We start from the raw sequence: 9,447 nt of genomic DNA, 5'->3' as shown, positions 1-9,447 counted from the left end.
TGGAGCATGTGTGCTCGGGATAAAAAACTCTGTGTCCAAGAGAAGAGGGTAATAGCCAGGAAATGGTGTCTCAATATGTTTTGTTTTGTGTGACCTGAATTGACGCCTGCTTTGTATTCACAGTCATAGATGGAAAGGTAGAATACTATTCGATAAATGCGTTGTTGCACCTGTTTCACTTCCTAGATCACGCTTGAAATTTTGAATTCTGAAGAAAAAAATCTAGGATTTTTTTTAAATATATAGTTCAGAGAATATCTCAGGATTTCCAGAGTTGCCAAAGCCATTATCTCTTTGCTTGTAGCAAGTAGGCCCTAAAAGTCGGCGAGGATTATTAATTTCAGAACAGCAAGTAACATCTTGTGTTTCATCGGCCGTTGTTTCCTTCGATCGATGGTTTAAACCCTAAATTTGTGTGGTTGACATTTGCACAGCCAGTTGTGGTGAATCAACAAAAGTACCAATTCACAAATTTCGCAGGGCAAGTTTGATCCTGTGACACCATTTCTTTGATACCAGTAGTTTGGTAGGCTAGTAAAAATATTTTTATGCTTGATATATAATGGACCTGCACGTGCTTACTTACGACTCATGAGGCACGGGTTGATATTATACTCCCTTTTTTTTTCTTTTTCACTTTGCATATAAGATTTATTTGAAATAAAGTTTCACCATGTTTACTTGAAAAATATCAACATTCACAAAAACCAAGTCAACATCATTACATGCATTGTGAACTTAATTATCATATTCCATAATTTTAGTATTGTATATTGATGTTTTTAAATATAAATTTGGTCAAACTTTACAAAGTTTGACTTTAGACAAATGTTACGTGCGAAGTAAAAAGAAAGGAAAGGAGTACAAAATTGTGCATGAGCACAACATGGGATAAGAGCCGGCATGTGCGATGAATTAAAGTTAGGCATTGGACAAATGAGTGTGGGCCAATTGATGGTCCTCATTTGTAGTTTTTAATTCATTTTCCCTTTGTTATAAAAAAGCATATCCATTTACATGACCTTTATAGAAGTTTATAACACGTGAATCACACGGATGAGAAGGACAAGCCCTTTGAAGTTACAGGTTGAGGCTAATGACACATCAATAGGTGCATATCCTCTAACATAATAATGGCCAGCCCTCACTGTCATGCAGATAGGCAACGGGTGATTTGAGATAAGACTCTGAAATTCTTGAAAATTTAACTGGCATGCCACTTGAGCCCAAAGGGAAATGCACTGCAGATTTCTTAACGTTAGACTTGAGATGATTGGATCAGTTGGCTTCCATCCTTTTCAGTCTTTTCCTTTTACACTGAAAAAGAGGGAATCCATGAAAAAAATTCTAGACGGAAATATGTAGCTATCATTCCAATATTTTCTTAAGTTGATAAAAATGATATGCATTGGGGCTTCTCTGTCTCCTCTTCACTTCAAGATGACAAGGAGTACATACTCTTCTTCCAGCTTAATGGAAGGAGATAGGACATAATTTTAGACAATGGTTCAGTAAACTTGAGTTTTGATTACCAATAATATATCTCACTACAACTCTTTTCTATGGCCTCCCTCACCATGCTCATCTCTTGGACCCTTTGAAATGAGAGAAACGCCCATATGTGTTTCGTCAGAAGAGTGCGCCGCCGCCTATTCTACTTCAAAATATCATGCTCGAAGCCAACCTATGGGTTACAGTGGGTGCTAAGAAACTAGGGTGTATTGTTGTACGAGAGTATTTGCCATGCCGTTTTGTACTTGTAAATTTTCAAACTCTATTATCCTTTTATTTAATGGATGAGTCAAAGCTTTTGCCTCCATTAAAAAAATCTTTTCTATGCAAAATATGGTAAATATGTCATCGATCCTTTCTTTATTGCAAATCAAATATGACATCGGTACTTACATACCCGCAAGAAAGTATTTCTAGGTACGAATAGAATGGTATGAAAAATGCGAGCAAAAAATAGTTCACATATTGTTGTATTATTAGCTAGCTGTTGATTACTCCAAATGCGTGCTCGAAAAGTAAGCAAGCTAAATCTAATGTGAGCTGGTAACCCCGATTACTTACTAGAAAGCAGTAAAGTGAGACTTTTTTCTAACATAAAGTGTAGATGATTACACTGGCCACGGAATCAGCATCCGTAAATCACCGTGATCGTGTTAAGTTTTGCTTGACACGCCGACATGGAACACCAGTGGAGGGACGTGCATGACTCGCCACCCTTACGTCTCGCCGTGTCGCGGGTTGGTCGTGCCGACCGAGGGTGTTGCATCATCGCGCTTGACTAGGGAGGAGTATAGTGCACCGGGTTGGCGAGGACGTGGCACACGATCGAAGCTGCACCATTTCTTGGTCGTGCAGCATGTCAAATAAAATAAAATAATAATCAACAGCGACAGAATAATCACTAATCAGGCTTTCCAACTTGTATCTCTGTCACATGTCCGTTAAAACGATAGCCGGATGGGGAGTAGTTTTCTGACAAGCAAGTCTAGTAATCTGAAACGGACGGAGTAGCAGAGTTGACAAACAAATGCAGTAACAGACTAACAGTTACAGAATTAACTTATGTACCGATCGACTTGTAAATAAAGAAGGACAGTGGTATTCCTAACCCACCAGGATTCAAATCCTGATACTCGCATTATTTCTGGATTTATTTCAGAATTTCCGGCGATGCGCTTTCAGTGGGAGGAGACGTTCCCGTCGACGACGAGGTGTGTACGGTTGCTTCGTAAATCTCAAGATGATATGCCGGCTCAGTCTCTTGGAGTTGCTCATAAGGATAGGGTATGTGTATGTGCGTTTATAAAGGTGAATGTATGCACGTATATACAAACGCCTGTGTCTGTACTGATGTAAAAAAAAGAAACGTACGAGCACCACCCAACGCAGTAGTAGTACTCGAGCTCACGGCATGCTTTGGCTTAATTCCGGAGAACCCACCGGCCGACCAGCCCGCGAGTCGCGAGACCGGTCAACCTGCCCCGCACCGGCCAAGCAGCACCAAGACTAGCTATAGCACGGATACTCGCGGGATTTTTTGCACATCTATAGCAATGTACGAATGCATATATTAATTAATTGTAATTAATAAGTATTATAAAGGTACATGAAGCCGTATGCTTTTTTGCACATCTAGAAGTGCACGTTACTTTATGTTCCCTTCCTCCCGGTTTTCCTCTCAAACAACCTTGCTTGGGCTCTTCTTGTTCGGAGCTTGGTCTGGAGCATAAATCTGTCCGTTCGAGCTTACTGTAAACTTCCCCTTCTTGTTCGGAGCCTAGGCCCAAAAATCCTTTGTATTACGGGTACATATACAAGTTTTTTTAGGAACACGTGCAGGCGAGGGAGGAGGGGTTTGGGTGGGCCAGGGCGGCCAGAAACGGCGTAGCAGCGGTACGGACTCCCGCAAAGCCCACCACGTTTGTCTTCGGTTTGCAGGAGAAAACATGTCTGGACCACGCCGCAGACCGTTACAGGACCGTGTTGAATGATGTCCGCGGTCCGGACGTATGCAGGCGGTTTACCTGCCGACGTTGAAGATGCTACAAGAGCAAGTATAATAAGGTGACATAAATGGACTGTAAGATTTTATATATTATATCTTTGATGAATTGGATGAAAGAGAAGAGAAGCGGACCGTAGATCTACAACCGGCTGCAGCACGGGCTCCAAAAAGTTATGTGAGAGTGTATGATGGGTCATGTGATAGAATAGTACTTTCTTGTAGCCCATTACTATACACGTTGATTATTACATTGGCTATAGATGACATGGCAACATGTTAGTCATCAGTTGGCTATATTATGAACCATGCTTCAAGAGCAAATACAATAGAGTGATGTAATTAAGCAGACTATAAAAATTTAAATATTATATTCTTACTTAGTTGGAAAAGGAAAAAGAGAAGAGAGAAGAGAAGCGGACTGTAAACTAGTACTCCCTCTGTAAATGAATATAAGATGTTTTGTATCACTAAAGTAATGATCTAAAACGTCTTATATTTTTTTACAGAGGAAGTACTAGCCAACTGTAGCAGGCGCTACAAGAAGTATTCTGAGACAAAAAGATGGGTCATATAGTGATAAAGTAGTAAAATATTATAGCCAACTATTATATAAGTTGGTTTTTAGGTTGGTTATTGATGACATAGCTATTACGTATAACCAACAGTTGGCTCTACTATTAACCATGCTCTAATTAGAGCCTGGAATATGACTTTTTTTACTTAAAGTGAAGACGATTTTCTTGTCAAAAGTGTTACACTGGCCGTGGAATGAGCAGCCGTAAATCACCGTGATCGGGTTAAACTTTGGTTGACCACGCCTCGCTGTCAGTAGCCTATTATTCCTAGCTACGAGCTGTACGTGCCGACATGTGTTGAAAGGTTCAAACGATGCAAATACTCGTATACAAACTAGGGGTTGGGGCGCCACCTTGTGACGCCTCTTTGAGAGAAAGCTTTGGCGGTGCCAGGTTGGCAGCCGCCCATTCTAGTTGCTTTTCTGCAGTCTTGGTAGCACATGAACATGGCATGTTAATAAAAAGTTGCACCACAAATTTCAAAAAAGCTAAATAAATGACTCGTATACAAGGACATTAGGGCATCTCCAATGTGGATCACCAAACAGATACCACCAACACGTTCACGAACATCCGTCGAGCGTTGTCATTCAACACAATTTACCAAACTGGATGCAAAAAGTGAGACACCGAGCATTATAAAAACCAAATAAAAAAGTTCACTAATTCCGTTCGAATCAAGGTCGATGACCCAGCCACCGACGTGACACTTTTGCATCGCCGTCGTGCTGCTTCTGTGCCTTGTCATCCTCAGCTTCAATCTCCTTAAAGAGCCACTCACGTTGTGCGGAGATAAGTCGGCCGCTGCATGTGACGAAGATGGTGCAGGGATGGAGGCGGCGCGGGGCACAGCCATCGCAATCCTCTTCTGCCACTTCGCGGATGCAAGGGAGAACTGATTTACGACTTTTGACAACCTACCAGCCAAGAAAAACAATTTGATTTCTCAGTATGGCGAAGGACTGAGCAGTTCGTAGCATCGGTCTGCTTTATTCAAATCAATGTTGCTTAAGTGCATCAGCCCTCCATATGGAAGTAGAACAGATAAACCGTAGAGCAACTGAATGTTTGATGACTATCTCAATGGTTGGGCACGTTGCAGAAGTACACGTATTTTTGCAAATGATTTACAGAGTTCTGTTATGGGTATTGTTCTTGATAATCTAGCTCAGGATTCAACTCTCTGATCTAAATCACTTATTTTATGAAGTATGAACAATAAACACATCCAGTGACAATCCGGTTTTATGTCTCAAAAGCCTAATCACATTTCAGGGGAGTTTGACCAAATAGATACATACCTTCATACGATGAGACTGCCAGTTCTTTAATGCCTCAGGAACATCCTAAAAAAAACTCCTTGCAATTTTTTCCTTTCAAATCCAGTCCTCCATATATGACCATGGAATTACATTAGAACAAAACTCCATCAGATGAAAAGATATATGTTTCTAGCATTGGAGTGGAATATGAAAGGCACAAGCACCTCCGTCGCTGATCCGTGGGGAAGAGGGGACCCTCGACGAGCTCCTCTCGCGGAAGCACGATGAGGATCTGCGACGCGTCCTGGTCAACGCCGTCACCTCGCCTCTAACTCGCGCAGGTCGCGCACCACCACCGGCCACCAATTATGCAGACCGCACCCGGCCGCCGCGCCCGGTCTCGCTCTGCTCTGCCCTTGACGGCCTTCGCATCCGCCCCGGTGATGTGTCTTGCAGCAACTTCCATGTGTGTTTGAAAAACAAGATGAACATTGACGATGTGAAGTTATAATCGATGACACCGTCTAACGAATAACTCTGCAAGAAAGCAAAGACAAAAGGTATGCAAAGTGGACTGTAGAACACACCGAGTATTTGCATTCGACAACAACATTTCATGAAATTATGATTCAGTAGTGAGAGGCATCCCAGCATGGTAACATTCATCATTCCTCACCGTAAAAGCTCATAGTGATATTTAGTTAGTTTTCAGCAATTGAGAGATCCTTATGGTGAACGGACTACTGCCAACGTCTTACTACAAGACAACGGCTGATTCACCAACCCGACCTCGGAAGGGAATGTTTTAGCAACAAAGAACCACAAATACATTTATAGTCCTGAATTATCAACATGCTAGTACGATTATTTCTGGATGTTACCTCTCTGCTTGGAAGGCCAGCAAGAGTAAGCATCACAGGTTGCTGAGAAAGCTCCCACTTTGCAATGGAATCAGGTGCAGACCGATCAACTGGATGGTGAAACTTGCATCATTCAGAAAATTTACACAATCCTGTAAAATGAGAAAACAGTCCAACTTTTAGGTGAGACGTTCCTCTGAGTTCATAGGCCGTCTACGCACATTAAAGTTCCTGCTTTGATCAAATATCCACCTAACCATCAGGTAGGTATTAACACTAACCAATATAAACACTGGACAACAGTTCAATATGAGGGTCTGTTAAAAATAGAAGCCACACTTTATATTGGTCTAATCATACTATAGGAGATCATGAATAACAATATGACAATCCATAAGAATAATACTCAGTTCTTAAGTGTACATTTTTTTCATATGCTGGCTACAGAAAACAAATATAACCTATTTAGCAGCAGACTTTCTTGTTTTCGATAATTGAGACACCCTGCCCAGCCTTCGCAACCCAAAATTTTCAGATTCAAAAAATTTTTACACAATCATTTTGAGAGCTAAAAAATCTCAATTTGCACATCAGTAGGCCAACTGGAAAGCAGAAAGTCCAGCTTCACAAGATATGATACACTGGCCTGGCAATGCTCATGATACTCATAAGTGGTAGGCACAAATATGGAGAAGGAAGAGTACATACTTGTTGAATTCACCATGCACATAAGATCTACTATTAGAAATCTCTAGAGCACCTGACCAAAGAGCATGAGTACTTTAGGAGAACACCTGTCCATTCTGGGGTACTCTGCGCACTAATCCTGCTGATGCACTTGTGAACGTGTATGCAATCCAAATAAACATCAATTGTTGAAAAAAAGAATATATAGAAACTGCAGCAGGAGAGCATTCGCTCATAAAGCAGAGCAAGCAAAGCAAGGTCATAGGTCTATATTAATAGAGAGGCGGCAGTCTTACAAGGTGGATCACAAAACACAGAATATATGTTCCTATAGGTTTCTTCACTTATTGAACCAAAGCAAAAATGGCCACAATGCATCTGACTGGTCTATTAATTTAGGAAGACACTACACGAGCAGCCAAAAGCCAAAATTTGACGACACATACAGTGTTGCATCGGAAGACCATTGAGCGAAAGTGCCCATTCTTGAAAATCCATAGCCTTCTGGTGCCTTTTTCTGTAAGCATAATAGGGGTGCAGAAACATCCTCTTCAGGACCTAAAATAAATAATTCACAAAAAGGAATAATGAATCAGATATTCTTCAAGGAGCAAGGGACTGGACAATTGGAAATGAGAAATTATTCTAGTTAAAGATAATGACTATTCAAAGCTAATACTCGCTTTCAAAATAAATGAGAGTTATAAATACAGTCCTCGTGTACTAACAGTGAAAAAAAATAAATGATGCTCCAAGCAACAAACATTTATAAAAATCAGTAAAAAAAGAGAACATACATAAGTAAATAGCATGATCTGACCTAGATATATGATTCTCTAAGAAAATAAACTTCAGAGAAAATGTGAAACATTTACTTGAGTGTCTAAAGGGTAACCAATATGGAAGAGCATATGAGAAGAATGAAGAGTTAACTTAGACAAAAAAAATTTATCATATACACTGAAACTAAAGAATGGAAAAATAGTAGTGTGAAAACAGAGGAATAGGGTGCACATCTTAGAAAAAACGCCAGGATACCTACCTCTTAAAAGTAGCCGATGGGAAGACAAAATAATATGATTTCAGGTAGTTTCGCTGCACCTTAATGTGAATCAGCACAATTCACTACAAAGAAAGATATTTGGACAAAAGTAGGTCAGAGCCCGCATGTTTGTGAATAATTTCCAGAACCAATAGCCCTTGATTGTTGTAGAACTTAGAAGTTAGAACACACAAAATTCAACCTGCACACCAGTCAGCTTTCAATTGCTATGGCGTAATATATATGTTGCACAAATGACTCAGGAAGACCAATAGTATGCATATTAACATGTTCCTTGCGTGTGATTTGCGTCATCCTTCAAATGAAACACTTGAATTTGAAAATGAGATTGAATCCTGGATCGATTGATAAGTGATAACTAACAATAATACCAGACCATATTGTTCAATATACTGTGTTAGCCTCCTTTGCACCTGACCAACTTAAAATCGGGGTTGGTAGCAAAAAAAATGATGGCATTAGATCCAAAAGAGAGCACACAACCTCTACTTAATAGCAAAAGAAAAAAGAAAATTGTGGCATCACATCAAAGAGACTACATAGCATCCTTTGTTCTTTCCCTACCCATCTCCCTTTCTGCCTCCTCTTCCTTCCTGCTCTCATCACTGGTTGGAACACTATAGATAGACAGCGGCTAAGCATCACTATGGGAAGGCACAGGGAGATGATCGCTGACACGAGAAAGATGGCCTGGCGCTCCTTAAAATAAACTCATTAGTCTATACAAAATGATTGTTAGCATGTTTTATTTGAGTACTACAGAAAATTGATTATACACTAACCAGCGAACCAAACGAATTTGTGGAACAATTCCTCTGTACTGGCCGATTACTTGTGTGAAGTCATCTAATCCTGAGATGGTCCTCGCTATAATAGTGTGCTCATTTGGATTAGGAGTATCCCATATTAAGTGCAAGCTCCCATTGCTGAAGGACAGTTTGCCTAATTAAGAAACAACAAAATGCAAAATAAAGAGTTAAATTTTCTAGATGATTTCAACATTGAACAAACCTGCCCATTAATTGCTTTTGGTGAAATCAATCCAAATATCAGATTTAAGGGAAACAAGCGTGTGAAAGAGCATTAGTCACCTAGATTAAGAAGGGACAAGATTCCATGATACTTTAGACAAAATAAATCTAACAACCCGAGGTAGTAAAAGATGTGTCATGACATATGTGCTAAACAGGAACATATCAAAATCGACAGAAAAGTAGCTCTACACAAAGGGCATTAGAAGTGAAATCTTTACTATAAGAGTACATTAGACAATGGCATGAGGTGATAATACCCTGCAATGACCAGAACTTCCAATTTGAAGATTATTAGTGTGATAGGTATCTGCCGCACATCCCTGCTATTTGTAACCTGAAGTGCCCGACCAAAGAAACCACTAGCGGCTCTCTCAACAAAACTTGGGTCCAAAATCAATGAACGTGAGGTCCAGATCTCATATTTCATACATCCATTTTTTTGCAAGAAA

General features: G+C 40.2%; 1 long non-coding RNA gene across 8 annotated transcripts; it reads right to left on the bottom strand.

Moving 5' to 3' along the window:
* Nucleotides 1-4,550: 4,550 nt before the first annotated feature.
* Nucleotides 4,551-9,428, bottom strand: LOC119362538. Of its 8 annotated transcripts, none has more exons than XR_005173474.1 (5): nucleotides 8,146-9,428; nucleotides 7,944-8,026; nucleotides 6,236-7,459; nucleotides 5,394-5,891; nucleotides 4,551-5,009 (listed from the first exon to the last, which is right to left on the bottom strand). It is a non-coding gene; the product is annotated as an uncharacterized LOC119362538 (long non-coding RNA). The 8 variants fall into 8 exon arrangements; XR_005173467.1 differs by having other exon boundaries at nucleotides 6,236-7,051; nucleotides 7,348-7,459; nucleotides 7,944-9,427; XR_005173473.1 differs by having other exon boundaries at nucleotides 7,944-8,663; nucleotides 8,747-9,427.
* Nucleotides 9,429-9,447: the final 19 nt, after the last annotated feature.

The sequence above is a fragment of the Triticum dicoccoides genome, chromosome 1A (genome assembly GCF_002162155.2).
Source record: "Triticum dicoccoides isolate Atlit2015 ecotype Zavitan chromosome 1A, WEW_v2.0, whole genome shotgun sequence".
NCBI lineage: Eukaryota > Viridiplantae > Streptophyta > Magnoliopsida > Poales > Poaceae > Triticum > Triticum dicoccoides.
This window is presented reverse-complemented; position numbering and strand designations above follow the sequence as displayed.